General features: G+C 26.4%; 1 protein-coding gene and 1 pseudogene across 2 annotated transcripts in view; one reads left to right on the forward strand and one right to left on the reverse strand.

The window, feature by feature from the left end:
• LOC107166364 (solute carrier family 7 member 14) overlaps positions 1-19,505 on the forward strand; it is a 103,814-nt gene that overhangs the window by 16,444 nt on the left and 67,865 nt on the right. The gene's annotated exons all lie outside the window — the stretch shown is intronic.
• On the reverse strand, positions 17,255-18,208 carry LOC149055027 (uncharacterized; annotated as a pseudogene).

The raw sequence follows: 19,505 nt of genomic DNA on the forward strand, positions 1-19,505 counted from the left end.
CACGTTTTGGGGCAGTAAAAATGCTTCGATTTTTGACTTCAGTACCTCGTTCGATCAGAAAGTGAATCTAGTTGGTACTTTGGGGGGGTCAAAAGTAAAAAATTCTTAATACTTTTCTAAACAATTGAGAAAAACAAACTAAAAATTAATGGAAAAACGGGAAATTTTACGCACACTCATTTTTCGACAAAATCGATTTTGGTTTTTGATGTAACTTTAAAACAAATGACCATATATACATGAAATTTTCACCTAATGTTTATATAAGTATATTCTATCCACCATGCAATTTTCAAAATATTTCGACTTAAGTTGAACTATTCATAGGCATTTCAAATTTTCGATCATTATTAGTTTTTTTAAAATTAATATCGATAAAAATTTATTTGTTTGGCTGAAAAGCTTGAAAATTTAATAGAAGGCTCTAAACATATTGTTACAATAGCAGTTGAAAAATAAAAGAAATTAATAGTCACAATTTTTTTTTATAAGCATTCAAAGTTAGAATTTTGACAAAATACGTAAAAATCACGAAAATTCACAAATTATTTTAAGCTAGAAATTCATAAAAAATTTTCTTTTGAAATCTAAGATTTGAAAATTTAATACAAGATTCCTTACAAGTTTTTCAATCTTTATCACAAATAAAAATTCCACCGGATATTCAAATTAAATTTTTATGATCATTTGAAATTTTAATTTTTACAACATTGGATTTTCACTTTTAGCGATTTCCTTCTTTTGGTGTAACTCTAAAACAAATTACCGCAGATACTTGAAATTTTGACTGAATGTTTATATAGGCGTTTTATATATTTGATAAAATTTTCAAAATATTTAGATTTGTTTTGAGCTGTTTACTGACATTTTAATTTTTCAACTTTTTTAGTTTTTTATTCTATAAATATCGATAAAAATTTATTTGTTCGGTAGAAAAGCTTGAAAATTTAATACAAGGCTCCTAACATATTTTTACAATAGAAGTTGAAAAATAAAAGAAATACATAGTCACAATTTTTTTTTATAAGCATTCAAAGTTTGAATTTTTACAACATATTATGTAAAAATCACGAAAATTCATAAATTATTTTATGCTAGAAATTCATAAAAAATTTTCCTTTTATATCTAAGATTTGAAAATTTAATACAAGGCTCATTATATATTTTTACAATAGCAATTGAAAAATAAAAGAAATATATAGTCACAATTTTTTTTTATAAGCATTTAAAGTTCAAATTTTGACTAAATACGTAAAAATTACGACAATGTTCAAATTATCTTAGATAGAAATTCATAAAAGTTTTCCTTTTTAATTCTAAGATTTGAAAATTTAATACAAGGCTCCTCACATATTTTTACAATAGCAGTTGCAAAATAAAAGGAATACATAGTCACAATTTTTTTTATAAGCATTCAAAGTTTGAATTTTTACAACATATTATGTAAAAATCACGAAAATTCGTAAATTATTTTATGCTAGAAATTCATAAATAATTTTCCTTTTAAATCTAAGATTTGAAAATTTAATACAAAAGGCTCCTAACATATTTTTACAATAACAGTTGAAAAATAAAATAAATACATAGTCACTATTTTTTTTTTTACTAGCATTCAAATTTTAATTTTGACAACATGTTAAAATCACGAAAATACGCAAATTATTTTAAACTAGAAATTCATAAAAATTTTTCTTTTTAAATCTAAGATGTGAAAATTTTTAATAATGTATAATATATCCTAGACAGATAAACCGTCTTCGCTCAGAATCGTTTTTTGTATACAATGATATAATATCATTGGATTCAAATTTAATTCCAACCATTACAGTAACCCACTTGTAACCTACTGAACAGCAGATCGACATACACGACTTACCCGCTTTTTTAAATTTATTATTTAAAATTATGTTACACATTATTTTAATTGCATCAATAACGAGGACCTATTGGTATAATTAATAATGATAAAAAATTTACTTTGGGTATAAACACGAAAACAAAATTTGTTGGTTTCAAATTTTAAGTTGGAAAATATATTTATAGATATATTTTTCATTTATATTTATTATTATGACGAGTGATGACTTACGTTAAAAACTGATAGGTATTTTTTAAACTTTGTACGATATGAAAACGACAACCACAATATATGTTACTCATATGTTAGAATAGATTTGTCACACGATTTACTTAAAATATATTTATTAAATATTGTGTTTTTCAATTTTTATTACAGTTTTTAACTGTATCATATTTCTCTACCAAGTTGTAATACCATTTGGCAATTGTATTTCAATAAATATTAACTAAACAAAAATAATTTAGCAACAGTACAATTTTACAATTTATGAGTTTCTATATTCACCAGTCGTGCTTGAAGTATTAGGTTATATTCTGATAGTGACGTGATAATAATAGATTTGTTTAATTCAGGATGCTAAAATAATAAACAATAATTTTATATGATCTTGATAGAATGATGTCTAGTTGATTTATTCACTAATTTGTTTTTTTTAAGAATTATGATTTTGTTAAAATATTTCAACATGATTTATAATCTTCACTAATGAACCAAGTAATGATAAAAATGTTTGGTTTGACTATGTTTTATTTTAGTTTTTTATCAGATAATAAACGGTAAATAATATTTAAAAAAATATTCATGTGGCATTCTTATAGTTTTGAAATAATATTTTGATGATACTTTAAAAATTAAATTTGTCACTGTTCTTATAATTTTATATTTTTATACATCTATAAGTATATGAAAAGCTACTGATGATAATTTTAGAAATTTGAAAAAGAAATATAAATATCTACCACCAAAGTTTTAGTAAAAACCTGATAGCAAGTATCACTTTCTAATAATGGTTATTTATTATTTTATATTAATTGAAATTGATAAAATATAGGAACCATATGATTTATGAAGTTATTAATATAATTAAATAATATGAGCTTTATTTGTATAAATAATGAAAAATTATGTCAGGGTTTGAATATAAAGACAAAATAGTAAATTGTAAATATTAATTTTAATTGAAAACTAAAACAAAGAACTGTATCAAATTACCTATTCGAGTATACGACAGACTAAAAAAGTTTTTCCTCTATCCAAATCGAGTTACCAGCTAGTTATAAAATAATTTACAATTTAATTGCTTTTATACTATGTAATTTATACTAAATGCATATTAATATAAACATTTTATTAATGTATCTTTTTAAACTTATTTATTTAAATTTTATGAAACATGGGTAGTGTAAAACCAATTATAATACTGTATAGTATTTTGTATTTACATTTTTCAAAACTATTTATACGTAGGTAAACTATATAGGATAAAGGAGAAAATAAATTTGAAATTTGTTTTAAGTAACATGTAGGAGAAAGAAGTATCTGGGTAAGCCTCATACAGGCTGAGAAATTCATTATTTGGTAATTTATAGCATGATATAACATTACATTCAACGGAGAATTTTTACGGGTATAGGGCGTACATAAATTTTAAAGTTAACGTGTTGAATGAGAGAAGGAGCTACAAAGATTCAAGTAAGAAAATTTGCACCGGTAAAATTGACTAGTGGGACAAATTGAAAAACTTAGGAGTTATCACGTGAAAATCACAGTCGGAGAAAGTCGAAGCCCAATAAAAAGGCAGGCATTAACTTAAATAACTGGGATATTTGGTTTTTCGATAATTGTTTAATGAATGTGAGTTATTAAAGATCGGTAAATGTTTATTACCATTGAATAAGTAGTGGGGAATGTCGGAATGATAAATGTTTACAGGATGATAATTACAGTTTTGAATATTATATATTGTATACAATTATACAAATATACTACGTTTTTCTATATCTCATATACTTTATAACAAAATATAAGATTTTATGAGCTATAAATTATCATACAACATTAACATTGACATTTATTTTGAGTTGTTAGATAAATATTATAATGGTGTGATTTATTTTTTGAAGTGAAACTTTTTTGTGAATGGTGGTACGCCAAAAATTAGTATTACGTCGGGATCGTCACAATACATTTTCCGTAATTGACTCTTCCACGAAAACGACTTCATGGAAGAAATACCTTTATACTGTACAACAACAAGATATTATAAAATGCTATTATTTTTTTCTTAGTAATCATAAATTCGTTAGTTATTTTCGTGGTAATAAAATGGGATGATGAATTTTGAAATGATCTGTCTTAATAATTTCAATAGGAACTAGGAAGCCGGAAGGTATATGAACTTATCATAGTTGACGGTTGTTGCTGGGACTTCTTATTAATTTGATCATTGTTATAATAATATTATTGTATATGTGTATGGTACTATAGATTCATTGAGGTAAGTTTTATTTTATTATTACCTATCTATTGTTAGGCTTAAGTAAAACACGTTGATGTAGGTTTGTTTACATTTTCGAAAAGAAATTGAATTAATTTTCTATATTATGCCACCTTCGGCAAAGGAAAATTATTATAGTGCCGTATGTCAATCGTTATATTATTGGCAGGTAGGTATACCAATCGTGAATAATTAGTATAAAATTATGATCTCAATTTTATTTATTTGAAGTTATAACTTATAGATCGATAGGATCATAATTGTATCGCCTTTGTTTCTCACACAGCAAATCTAATAATAATTTTCATTTGTGTTATTTTTGTATATTTATAATAGGTTTTATTAATAATTGAAATTCAAATTGTTACATTTTACTTTATTCAAATATAAAACTAATATTTTATCTTTTTAATAAAAAAGAAACTTTACTTCAACTGTGCGTACCTAGGTAATTATTTTTTGATTAAACTGTTGGTTAAACATATTTATTTGGTATAGATTGTGGATAAAACTATAAAAGTAAATAATAAATTACATAATATAAATTATATTTATATTTTGCAAAAAAAAACTTATACAATTTAATGATTTTGTTTTTATCAAATGTTGACAACATCAATAATTGTACCATAAAATTATTAAGAATATAAAGTCTGAAGTTGTATTTGAATCACAGTAGTCATGAGTTGTAATATCATTCAGAAATATAATGTGAAATGGGGTATCTAGGGGCTTATCGTAGTGGCCACTAGTGTGGTGTTAAAATGTATATGTATATTGTATATATGCATAAAAAAAACGAATTCCTTTTACTATCACAACATAACTATCCGGGCACGCAAAACACTCGTTTTTTATTTTTCGTACGTTTTTTTTTGCATCCAATTTGAGAAACATACTTTTATACTAGACAGGCTTGAATAAATGGCTGCTTTTAGTAGCAGTGGTGCCTTAGATCGTGTCATTTATATTTGTTGGGTTGGGTTCGAAAGGAAATTGAGTTACTTCTATCATTAGTTTTGAACACCAAATTTCTTATGGTCTCATCAAACTTTGAAACTTAAGAAATTGAATCATTTTATACTTTTGTTGAATTTATAAATTTTAATGATAATCATGAATTTATGATGTTTTGTGTACATGAAACTCACTATATTACTTTAGTACAATCGCGTTACACACTAATATACGAGTACCTACAAATATCTATGGTTACGATTTTTTTCTTTGATGATTTTATAGGGATGGGTATAATATTTTTAAAATTGAAACATAAAACGTTAATGTTATCAATAAGTAAGATTACCTTGTCAGGAAATCTTTATAATTAACCAAACAAAAGAATTTTTATGTCAGTGTTATAATTCTAATGGAAATTTAATGTAACATATTAAATCGTGTAGTCGTTTGTTATAAGTTTTCATGATATTTTATTAATTACAAAAAAAAAAAAATACTACGTATAATTAGGTGTTTTATTTTTAATTTTAGATTGTGAGCGAAGCGAGGAATGTATTGATTTTACCATGATTTTAGTTTTTTTTTTAATTTTATTTTTATGTTTATTTTTTTTTTGTGTCTGTCATCACGTTTTGAGGCAGTAAAAGTGCTTCAACCTAACCTTCAGTACCTCGTTCGATCAGAAAGTGAATCTAGTTGGTACTTGGGGGAGGGGTCAAAAGTAAAAAATTAAAACCAACCTTAATATTTTTCTAAATAACCGGGATAAACAATCTAAACATTAAGGGAAAAACGGGAAATTTTACGTACAATCAGTTTTCGACAAAATTGATTTTGGTTTTTGATGTAACTTTAAAACGAATGATCATAGATACATGAAATTTTCACTGAATGTTTATTTAGCATTATATATATTTGATAAAATTTTTAAAATTTTCAAAATATTTTGATTAGTTTTGAGCTGTTTACTGACATTTTAATTTTTCAACCTTTTTTAGTTTTTTTTTTCTATTAATGTCAATAAAATTTTATTGGTTGAAAAATATTAAAAATACATTGGCACGGTTTTTTTTTAAATAAGTATTTAAAATTCAAATTTTGACTAAATACGTAAAAATTACAGCAATGTTCAAATTATCTTAGATAGAAATTCATAAAAATTTTTCTTTTTAAATCTAAGATTTGAAAATTTAATACAAAAGGCTCCTAACATATTTTTACAATAGCAGTTGAAAAATAAAATAAATACATAGTCACTATTTTTTTTTTACTAGCATTCAAATTTTAATTTTGACAACATGTTAAAATCACGAAAATACGCAAATTATTTTAAACTAGAAATTCATAAACATTTTTCTTTTTAAATCTAAGATTTGAAATTTTTTAATAATCTACCTATAATATATCCAAGACAGATAATCCGTTTTCGCTAAGAATCGTCTTTCGTATACAATGATATAATATCATTGGATACAAATTTAATTCCATCCATTACAGTAACCCACTTGTAACCTACTGTACAGCAAAACGACATTCACGACTTACCCGATTTTTTGTTATTTATATTTGTGTAATAGTAATATGTGCATGGTATACATATAGCATTTACCTATCTGCTTTTGGTTCTATTCAAGATATTCAAATTCAGTAATTTAATACCGAAAACAAAAATAATTTAATGAAATATTCAAATTATATTACTGTACACTTGGATCAAACACATATGTAAAGCTATAAGTTATGTTTCACCTTTTCAGGATAATAATAATATTGGAGCTAAGCAATGTGAAAACAGTTCGGCTCCCATGTGGTGATTTAATACGAAAAAAAAAAAGGATAATAATAATAATAATTAATACATTTATAACTATACAAATCAAATATTATTCTTGTATTAATTATTATTAAATATTTTAATAATATTATGCATGGTTGGAGATAAAAATACTGGTTATGAGTATTGAGTGTATTATATTTTCTCGTACATAATAAACTATTTTTTTATTCATATCGTTATCTTTGAATATTAATATTATATAATAAGTCATTTTAAAGTTATATTAGTGAACATAGTAGGTACTAAAGTATTAGGTATACAATATAGATACTGTTTTTTGGAGTTTAAAAATCCCTTTCCCGAAAATTATCACGCTACATACTGTAAAAAATAACAATGAACCGAATACAGTATATATAATATGTGTATCGTACCTTATAATAATATACCGAGTATTCCATGTAAAGATACATCAAACTTTATTACCTACCTACGCTTTTTTTCTAAACCAACCAAGCTTTAACATATTTTTTCCATTATTGCAAAGTTATTTAATTTGTCCTTGAGCTTATAAATTCGTATAAGGTTTTTATTTTTTAACAAACCCGTATAGTGTATACTTATTACTTACTATTATTCCACGTTCTACTTAAATTCATCACACCCATTTGATCAATAAATTTTGAATATTTATAAGAATATAAAATATATAACATTGACTGTTGAGAATTGTATATAAGTTATATAATATAACAAAATACTTATAAAAATTATAATAATATTAATAATGTAATATACCTACATATTATTTGTTCAATTTAATATGAATCAATCTCTTTAAATATCGCACTTCATGGCAAACATTTATATATTTTATAAGTATTTTTTAATAATAATTATCGTTGAGACATTGATTGCCACTACTAATAGTTATACTAATTTTTTTTCCATCATTTTAATGTTGAATAAAATATGTTTATGAGATACACACGTTATGCGAGTTGATTAAATCAACATTTCTATTAAGTTCCATATTTTTTAATGCTTTATATAATACTTAAAGAAATATATTTGTATAACTTAACTTATCTATTTCAAATCACGTTATGCATAACCAGAGTGAACCATAAATTGATTTTAAAAGTACAGCATATTGTATAAACCTATTTCATTTTAATAGCACAAATGTACAAAACCCATTATATTATTGTTTATGTCTGCTGATGACGTCGTTTTAAAGGTATCTATGATGTAAACGCTAACTAATGATTTTCCTCTTGTATATAGGATAAAATAATACATTCAATTTAACAAAAAATATGTTTCTTATATAGTAGAACTTCTATTGTATTCCGAAGGAGAACAAACAAAGATAACTTATATATTGATATATTTGATAACATTTCAAACGTTTGGTAAAACTCTTTCAAGTGATATTGTGATCTGTGTTGTACAAATATTTATGTATGTATTCGAAGGCTGCATACAATTCATAATTTTCTTGAATATTTTTCCTTAAGCATTGATAAAGTAAATATCATCATTTTTATTTTACTTTTGATTACAGTTTATCTTCATAACCTTTTATATAAATATTAAAATATAAAATATATTTGTATTTTAAAAAATATTACCTTCTTATATTGTTCATTAGTTAGTGTCTAATATTATGTACGCACGAATAATTTACAATACTTAACTATTTAAAGTATAAGTCACTACATACTTCAAATATGTACCTAAGCTTAAAATAAATTGTAATTCTTAATCAGTCTTGTCTAACAATATTAGTAGGTTTATAAATAAAGTATTAAAAGCCATATAGGAATTAATAATACATTAGTTTGTATTTTAAATGGCTAAATATGTCTGATTTGATAACGAGTCTAATACCTTATTATAATTATATTATTTCATAGTAAAATATTAATATGATTATATTTTTTTGGTACCTTTTCGCAGAATACCATGTTTATAAATGAAAAATCTCAACATTTAATTTTGAATGAAGGTACCTAAACTACTACATTTTTTTTTTATCACACCGACGAGAACTCTTGATTTATTACTATCAATCTTGTGTCCGTCTAGAGAAGAATTTTACGAACCTTTTGGATGTTGAAAATAATATAAAGGTTAGTCCAAAATCCTTGAGGTTTGGTAAAAAAAAGGGGAAAAATGCTTTCCAACCGGAAAACCTTACCAGTGTTTTTGTTTCATTTCCTTCTAACCCAAACTTAAGTCCTTGTAAGCCTTTTATATGTTGTTTAACACTTGGAATTACCGTAAGAGTTCAAAGCATGAAATGTAGTAAAATCAAGCCAACGTTTTTTTAACAAATAATAATTTTTTAAATTTTTGTTCTATCAATTTATGAATTTATATAAAGATTGGTTTTAATAAAAAATGTGCTTGTTTGGAATAATTTTTAAATGGTCCTACTTTTTTGTATATGTATGAACTGGTGTATGATAGGTATGATAAGTGTGTACGATTATTTTATATCACGCAATCATCGTTATATTATTCAAAGTAGTGATATAATATTATAATTTATAGACGACCTACTGTCTTTTGTTTATAGTGAGCGTTTACATGGCATGCATAGTGCATGTATATCTTAAAAATACAATTAAAAAATATTCAGTTTTGCAAAGGAAACCGCAGTACCTGTGACCATGGTTTTTTTTTTTTTGTAAATTATACACTATGATCCCACGCAATTAAACATCAACCAATTATGTGAATATAATTGCTCACCCTGCAGGATATTGTAACTAAGGGAATGTTCTTTTTCGTAATAAAAAATTCATCATACTTCTGACCTGAAACCCCTTTCCACGGTCAAGTTAATTTACTGAAGAGGCTTACGGGGAAAACAACACAATGCTTTTGGCACGCAATAGAAAGCCGTCACCGCATATTCTCGTTTCATAAACAAATAATAGGTTTTGGTCTTTTGATTAATACTTACAAGACGCAGCTGGCTTATATTGAACTCAATAAATATTTAATTAACGAAAATAAAAATGAAAATAATAAAAATTTCAATTATTTATGTATATATAACTACCATTATCGAATGTTAGTAAATTATATTTTTAAATTAGGGGCTAGGTAAATTGAGTCCGAAATAAGTTTGGTACATTTTGGAAGCGGTAAATTGAGTCTCGGGAAAAAAAAAGGTATTAGGTAAGTTGAGTCCCAGAAATAATAAGGTAGTACTGGTAGTAGGTAATTTAAGTCCCATGGAAAAACGATTTATATGCATTTAAAATTTAAAAATGTGCACTATAAAATTTTTATTTGTGATTTGTGGACATTCATTGACTGCATGTATATGATTTTGAAAATAGCAACATGCATTGTTATAAAAAATAATTATATAATTAATAAAAATGCATGTTGCTATATTTAAAATCATATACATGCAGTCAATGAATGTCTACAAATCAGAAATAAAAAATGTATAGCAATGCATATTTTTAAATTTTAAATGCATATAAATCGTTTTTCCATGGGACTCAAATTACCTACTACCAGTACTACCTTATTATTTCTGGGACTCAACTTACCTAATACCTTTTTTTTCCCCGAGACTCAATTTACCAAGTTAGGATCATTTGGGACTCAATTTACCAACCCCGTGAAATTATACTAGCAAGACTTTTGGAATTTTGTATTTCGGTTATTTTTATCCATCAAATAATTTAAAACACTATTGTTTTAGAACAAAATTCTTTTTTAAACGTTGTAATAATATTAAGTTGTTGACATTTTTGGTGGTTTGAGTTACATCCTTTTAAAGTTAAAGGATAAGTTAATGATTAATTCATGATTGCATGTTTTTGTTAATAAATTGTTTATCAGCTAGGTACTTCTAAGCTATATTAAATACATTTTACATATAGCAAATGTAAATCATTGTTGAATTGTTCTGGCTATAAATGGTTTTAAATAAAATATAAAAATAATTGTAATAAATATTTTTTCCTTTGGAGTAAAAATATGGCACAGAATTTCAACGTGGAATGCCACTAAAATATTTTACTGAGTTGATCACACATAACTGAAATGTTTAGAATAAATGAACATTTTATCAAACAATTTAAATTATTTTCATCAAATAGGTACCATATAGTTTGCCTTGAGCTAAAAATGTATAGGAAAAGAGACGTTGTAGTTGAATCATTTAATTGATGACACTCACACACGTTTTTTTTTAAATACAAAGTTATCACGCAAATGGGTAATATATTTATAAAATCAACGTGTAAATTCAAAACGAAAACTCAAAGTTTAAAAATAATATATAGTTTATTCAAGTATACAATTATTGTTTTATGACAAATTAATACACGATTATAAACATTGAAAATAATTGTTTTTTATTAAAATTTCAATTTTCGACTGTATAAAAAAATCTTATTAGTTATAATACTGTTTAAAAGCTAAAGTTGGATTTACTGTTTATGATATGCTGTATACTAAATATGTATTTAATATTAAAACGTATGTAAAAAATTGAGTTTAATTTGAACGTATGATGAATAAAATATTTATGTATAAATATAAAATAATAGTTTATACGTAAGTGATAAAATGTAATATAGTGTGAAAAATTTCTAGAAAACCCATATCATAGTTAACTACCTTTTTTATTGTCCATATTATATTGTGTTAGTGTCGATTTATGTTTTATAACGGTGTTATAATACATTATTTTTTTAAATCGCAGATATATATTTCTCAGTTTCTGACTACTAAATGTTTGTAATGGTTTCATCATATTTCTCTAAATACAATTATTATCATTATTATCTGTGTAAAAAGTTCGTGTGCTGAACTGGAATGTTCTAGACTCAGAAATAAGTTCATGGGGATAATATCGCCATTCAAAAACTTTATGTATAAGATCTATATACTTTATACTATTAACAATTGGCTATTTTGTTAGATAAATTTCTATCATTTTATTTTTCACTATATTTAAATGGAAACCATAATCGAAAAAAATATTTCCCATAAAGTATTTTATTTGAATCATCATTAATCTAGAGAAGTGAATTACGAGACCATTTATATAATATGTTATTTAATTACACAACCAAAATGTATAGTATAGTGCGAGGTAAAAATATTTATTTGAATACATGTATGGAATTAAAATGTAATAAAATGTTGTAATTTCTTAAAATATCACTACTTTTGTTTTTTAGTTTGGAAACGAGTTGTATACCTATGTTTATAATTTTTAAATTACAATAAGCTCAGCTACTGTTATGGATTGGGTGTTTTGATTTTTGTTGTGATTTAAAAGGGAATAAGATAAGATTTGAACACGAGTTAAAAATTTTCATTAGAATTTTCTCATGATAATTTTTTCAAAATATTTTGGATCTTATTCAAAAAAGCATAATAATTAGAACAGAGTTCCTTTTAAACTCTTATTATGTATGAATAATCATTTAAAAAAAGTTAAGTATAAGTATAAGTTATATTGTTCTTCGTTAAAATAATGAATTCGGTCCAAATTTAAACGGAAAATGCCTATAGTACAAAATTATGTCTATATATATTTTAGATTTTTTGGTTCCATTATAAACTATTTATGATTAACCTATTGCAGCTATTGTAGGTACCAGGTACCTACTCCTACTTATTACACTTTTCAGCCTAAATATTAATAAAAGTAATGGGAATGTCTTAATTTTGGTCCTCGAAATATTAAAAAGATTCTATTTCTAACCATAAAAAATATTGACGTTGAATGTCCGAGTATTTTTACTATTCCAAAGGGTGAAGATAGTTGACAGGCACAAAAAACACATAATAAGACACATCATTGTAAAATCAATACATGTGATGCATATGTGATGTTTTTGGCAAAACATATTTCAACCTACCTCATTTTTACTATACATAATAGGAAAATAAATTACTTAAATGATCTAAAAAAATTAAATGTTTAAAATAATATTATATTGGCTGACATATATATCAATGTTTTTAACAGTTTTTCATGTTGGTATAATGGTTAATAATCGAATTTTCCATTTAACCAAAATTTAATGTATGTACTTTTTAGTGAACTACTCATTGACGGAGTATACATTCAAAATTTTTTATATTACCTACATCACAGTTGAAACATTTGTCCGGGTTTTTTCAATTTTTGTTGGCTTAAAATTTGCATTTAATGTCTTGATTTAAATTTTATAAAATATTTTTTTTTATCAAATATTGATATTCAATAAAATTAAATGTGAATACTTGACTTAAAGAATTTAACTATCAATGCAGATTATTTGTGTTAAGCTGATGAATATTAAAATTTGTTAATAAGATTCTGAGTTAATATAGACATTATTCGTTTTATGCAATGATATTGAATTTTATGTTTCTAAAATATTTTATCTAGTTTTCAATAATGAGTTTAATTTATGAATGTTGTACTATCTACAGTTAATGTTAATCTCCAATAACGCATGGTATTATCATTAGTATTTTTTAATCATGAATAAAATTGTTATATAAATAAAATATTTATTTATTTTTTGTAATTGCTCGTTATGTAGAACGACCCTGAGATGTTACATTCTTGGTTAACTATCGTTGTATTCCTTATCATTGACAATTTTTTAACTTAATTCAAATGTCATATTTAATATTATTAGACTATTTACCATGTAAAATATTCAAACTTATAACAAAGCCAAATTTACTAAATTAAATAAAAAATTTGAAAACGCTAAGTTTAATATACATACATATTACCTATATATCTTAATTTTATAAAATATCCTCTAAAGATTTGCATAATAGTAAATTACACTCTTTCAACAAAATATTTTGAAGCTATTAGTACATTTGTACGTTAATTTAAAGGTTTGCTTTAGTACTCCATTAAAAAAAAATTGATTCGGCAGGCTATAAAATAATGCGCACAATACTTTCGATATTGATATTGGTGTTGAGTAAATTATAATTTATAAATGATATACTCGTATTATAGGCGTTTCTTTAATTTAATTAATTTATATTTCTACCCAGATTAGATAGAAATTAACATTATTTTGTGTACGTACCTATTGTATACCTATATATACATAAATAGTTTGCTACAAGCTACAATTGACTAACGTCCAACCCTCAAGTGCGTATCTAGGCTACTTGTAAATAAGGGACCACTAAAAATCTTTCATTCACCCATTGATTTAAGATTACTGCTGAATAATAATTATGTTTTAGTGTTTCTATAGCTAATATAATTCAACAAGGTAATTCTAAAAGTTTTTCTCAGGATAGTACCTATTGCTCTGTGTGGGTTTTAACTTAATTACTGGTAGTGGTAGACTTTTATTCTAGACGTATCTATATACATATATTTAAATATTAATATAAATGTTTCTTGCTATTCAGTATTTTGTTTGATATCATTCTAATTCCAATTTAATGTGTTTGTTTTAGATTAATTTACATAATATTTTACCGAGACGTAAAGACATATTTTTGTCTACTCTTGATATAATAGTGTTACGACTTCTAAATTCGTTTATTTGGTTACTTACTTAAAACGACAGTCAGATTAAATAATAAATTTATTCCTATATTCATATTTATCGTTAAGTTCAACTTTAAAAATGTACTTCAAAAGTATGACATACTGATGAATAATATTAAAGCATAGTTATAAATTATATTTTTATCGCGCCTTATCATGTGTATCTTAACATTTAAAATCTCCCTTTTTTAAAGAAAAATTTGTGGGGTATTATTATTTCAAATTGATTACTTATTTAAAAAATATTTTAATTGCATATAATCAAAAATATGTTTTCATTTGTGTTAGTTTATTGACAACATATTTCAATTGTATAGTGATATTATATGCGTTAGATGTTTCATACACTATTAGGTGAAAGTGTATACAATTTTATTTTCCCATTAGAATATGAAAATATATACTACCTAGTTGAATAGTTGAATAGTTTTATTAAACAATTAAATAAAATATTTATTTTTTAAATTTTAAAGTTGATATTATTTTTTGTATTTGTGCCTATTATTTATTTATTTATCAGTTATTATGTATATAATGCGAATATATAATGTATAATATATAATGCTGATAATGGTTATTCAATTATTATCTTTATTAATTTTTATTTTTTATTCTTATGTCATAAAGATTAAAAGCTATTCTTAAATGGTAGATAAATACAATTCACTCATTTCAGTTATGTATGTTACATTCTATTTAACAAATAATATCAACGCACAAACGTTGCTTTTTACCTTAAGTGCCAGAAACATACCCTAGGGCACATAAAGGCACTTATATATCCAGTGAGTAATCTTACCCAACCAACCATAGTGGGGTTGTTATGCTTTCAAAGGATTATAGTTGAGATACTATGACTCTGACGTGAAAAGCATAGGAGCTAATAGTTAATTAATTATATGATATTTTTGTAGTTAAAGTATAATATATTACTTAATATGACGATTTAGATTTGATTTAAAATCTCATTATACGATTTATAATTTATTTATTTATCGTTATCTGCATTTTTCTTTTAGGATAAAATATCAAAAACAGTAATATACTGTGATATAAATTTATTTACAATGATTCATTATTATAAGCCACATATCAATAAGCTCAAACATTTTTATAGGTAGCTAAAATGTTCTTTAACTTTTTGTTTCTATAAATATTTTGTCGTTTTAGAATATTAAACACTAAAAGAACTACAAAAGTTGCAGACAACATGACGTGTGTATATCGATTGATAAGTTAACATATAATAATATAATATGGATATGGTACGATAAAATAGTTTTCATCTTGGAAAAATTCATAATAGTTGTTCAGAATAATCATGAAAGTGTGCAAATATATTACAATAGGTAGGTACCCATAATCCATACTTATCTATAATTATCAAAATATGAGTAGGTATGGGAAAGTACGGTAGTAAAATAAGTATCTTAATTTATTCACTCTTTTTTTATTGACATACTTCTCTTTGTTCATGCTTCTACTTGATTATTATATATTATATAGGCCCAGCCTATGATTTGAGCTATACTATCGCGTACGTGTCTGACCGTACCCCCTCCTCTCCTCTCATGCCTTTCCCATACATGCTAAGAATGTATTATTATATATACCAAAGCGATAGATACCTATATTTCATTATCAAACACATAATATGCATTGATATATTATTGTATATGACTACCAGCGGTTAAAAATATTATATCCTAGGATTGACGTACAATAAAACTAAAATATTATAGAAAGTATCATCACACATTCACACGATAAGCTGTAGCCAGAATTTCATGGATATATTTCCACTGCCTTGTACCTATTGACGTATACAATATATTTATACATAAATATCAAGGGATAAAACTTTTTTGATTTTTACTTTAACTTTTATAACAAACAACTAGTTTTTGTAACTAAATTTTAGTTTAACTATACTTTCTGTTCTCACTGAAAACTATAATATATGTACATGATGTAGACTGTTGTAGTACGTAGACATGTCTTCGTATAGAATGTTACATATTTCACAAAAATTAATTTAACTTTTAAATTTATTCCTTCCGTATGATAAAGTAATATATAAATAAAAAATAATATTTTAATCTAAATGCATGCATCAGGTTTAAAATAAAAAATCAATCACTCATACATTAAAGTACCGATGCTAAATTTATAAGCTACCTAACAATAATTTTAAAGTTTTTTTTTTTTTTTTATTAATTAAAGGCTTCATATTCAAAGGTTTATTAGCCTACAAATGTTTACATGTTTAATTTATAAATATAATGGAGATTTGATAGTTGTGATGTGCTGTCTTTGGTTCTTGTCTTATATGTTAGTTGTGAGGTCGGCCATCTTGATGAAGTTTACTATGTTTTTTTATTGTCCTGGTCCGAGTGCATCTTTGAGTGAGGAGGTGTTTATGTTTGCTTTTGATCTGGCGTTATGGTAAGTGAGGCATTCTAGGAATATATGATTAACGGTGAGTTCGCAGTTGCATGTTTCACACCTGGGTTTGAGCTCTCTACGCATATGATAGGAGTGGGTGATTCTAGTATGTCCGATGTATGTATTATATATGTATTATTATTACTATTATTATATTATGTATGTATGTATTCTAGTATGTACTCTGGCGATCATTGTCTCTTCATGTCGTGTAAGCTTGACTGGAGGGTCCGGCCATTTTTTGGTTAATGGTTTTATTTGTCTGAGTTTATTGTTTTGGTTGGATTGTTTTTCCCATTGATTCTGCCAGAGGGTGTATAATTTCGTTTTGAGGGCGCGGATTATATCGTCGTATGTTACATGCGGGTATATTTTGGTGTCCGGGGAGCTAGCAGCTTTCATTGCCAGTTTGTCAGCGAGTTCATTACCGGGGATGCCGATGTGAGATGGAACCCACATGAGTTTGATGGATTTGTCGGTTGAGAGGATTATGTTTTGAATGCTTTGGGCGAGGTTGCATTTTGTATGTACGTTGGCTATTCAGGTGACCGCGCACATAGAGTCACTTAAGATGAGAACTTTAACGTGGTTTTAGGAGAGTGCGGTTAATGTGGCTTCGAGTATGGTGAATGTTTCTACCGAGTATATGCTGGAGAGAGGGTCTAATTTATGAAGACTATTTTCATCCCTGTGGGTAATGGCGAAACCGGTTTCATTCGTTGTTTTGGAGGCGTCTGTATAGAAGTGGTAGAAATTTTTGAGTTTGGTGTTTATTATTTCGTAGAACGTATTGATGATAAGACTATGCGGTGTGTTGTTTTTGTTGAATTTGGTAAGTTCTGTGTTGGCTTCTATGTGATTCGTGTTCCATGGAGGGATTGTTGGGAACGTTTCTTTTGGTTTTATGTTGCTGATGTTGAAGGATATCTCTTCGAGGATGTCGTGAAGCTTTATATAAAGCGGTTTGAGGAGGTGTTCGTGATAGGGTTCTGAGATTGTCCTTATTAAGCCAGTTTGGGGAGTAGACATCTTTTTGGCTGCGAACTTTGTAATTAGGTACTTTTGTCTGATATTCAATGGTAGGCAGTGAGCTTCGCACATCATACTGTCGATTGGACTTGATTTGAAAGCTCCGATGGCCATTCTGATGCCGGCGTTTTGTACGGTGTTGAGTGTTTTCAGGGTATTTTGGTTGGCGAGGCTGTAAATGATTAATCCGTAGTCTAATATCGATTGTATCAAAGAGTTGTATAGGATTAAGAGTGTTTTGCGGTCAGCACCCCCATTTAAAATGGCTCACGGATTTGATTATATTTAGTGTTTTTGGATGACGTTGCTTTCAATTTTTTAATGTGTTCTTTCCAGTTAAGTTTGTGATCGAATGTTAATCCTAGAAGGCGGAGGATTTTTGTGTTGGGGAGGGTATTTCCTTGCATTTTTATCTCGAGAATTTTGGTTTTCCTCTGTCGATTGAATAAAATGGATTGGCACTTTGAGGGGGAGAAAATGAATCCTGTCTCTGAGGACCATCGGCTTATGCTGTCGATTGATTTTTGCATGAGTGAGCTGGTAGTTTTGATGTTTGATCCAGAGAGATACAGGCTGCAGTCATCAGCATATAATATAGTTTTCACGGGTGCTTTTATATATTAGCTAATATCGTCGATAGCTATTAAGAAAAGAGTTACACTTAATGAAGATCTTTGTGGCAATCCATTTTCTGTTCCGAATGTCGATGAAAGAGTATGTCTGAATTTGACCTCAAAGGTTCTGTCGGCTAGGAAGTTGTTTATAAAATTGAGTATTTTTCCTTTGAAATTCCATTTGTGGAGCGTAGAAAGTACCCTATGTACCCACACAGTGTCGCAGGCTTTTGCGATGTCTAGGGATACCATTAATAAGTGTTTTTTTTTTCAAGCGCCTTGCATATGCTGGTGTGGATGATTGTCAGAGGATCTGAGGTGGATCGGTTTTTGCGGAAGCCGAATTTATGTGGTGAAAGGAGGTTAAGGGTTTCTAGATGCCATGTAAGTCTGGAGTTAATCATGCTTTCGAACGTTTTATTCATTGTATTTAGAAGGGATATTTGTCTATAGTTATTGATTTCGAAAGGACATTTGCCAGGTTTAGGGATTGGGATTATATGAGATGTTCTCCATTGTTTTGGAAAGATGCAGTTGATCCAGATGTTGTTGAATATTTTGAGTAGAATGTTAAGTGAGGATAGCGACAGGTTTTGGAGGCAAGAAAATGGTATTCCGTCTGGGCCGGTGCTTTTACAGGTTTTTTTTTTTAGAGAGGTATACAGTTCAATGATCGTGAGAGGAGAGTTGATTGGGTTGTCCGGGTCATCTGCTTCAAAATTGATCGGGGAGTTAACTTCGACTGTAGTTTTTAGGGT

Source organism: Diuraphis noxia, unplaced genomic scaffold, assembly GCF_037042655.1.
Source record: "Diuraphis noxia isolate RWA-SAM2 unplaced genomic scaffold, SU_Dnox_SAM2 contig0005, whole genome shotgun sequence".
In the NCBI taxonomy this organism is placed as follows: Eukaryota; Metazoa; Arthropoda; class Insecta; order Hemiptera; family Aphididae; genus Diuraphis; species Diuraphis noxia.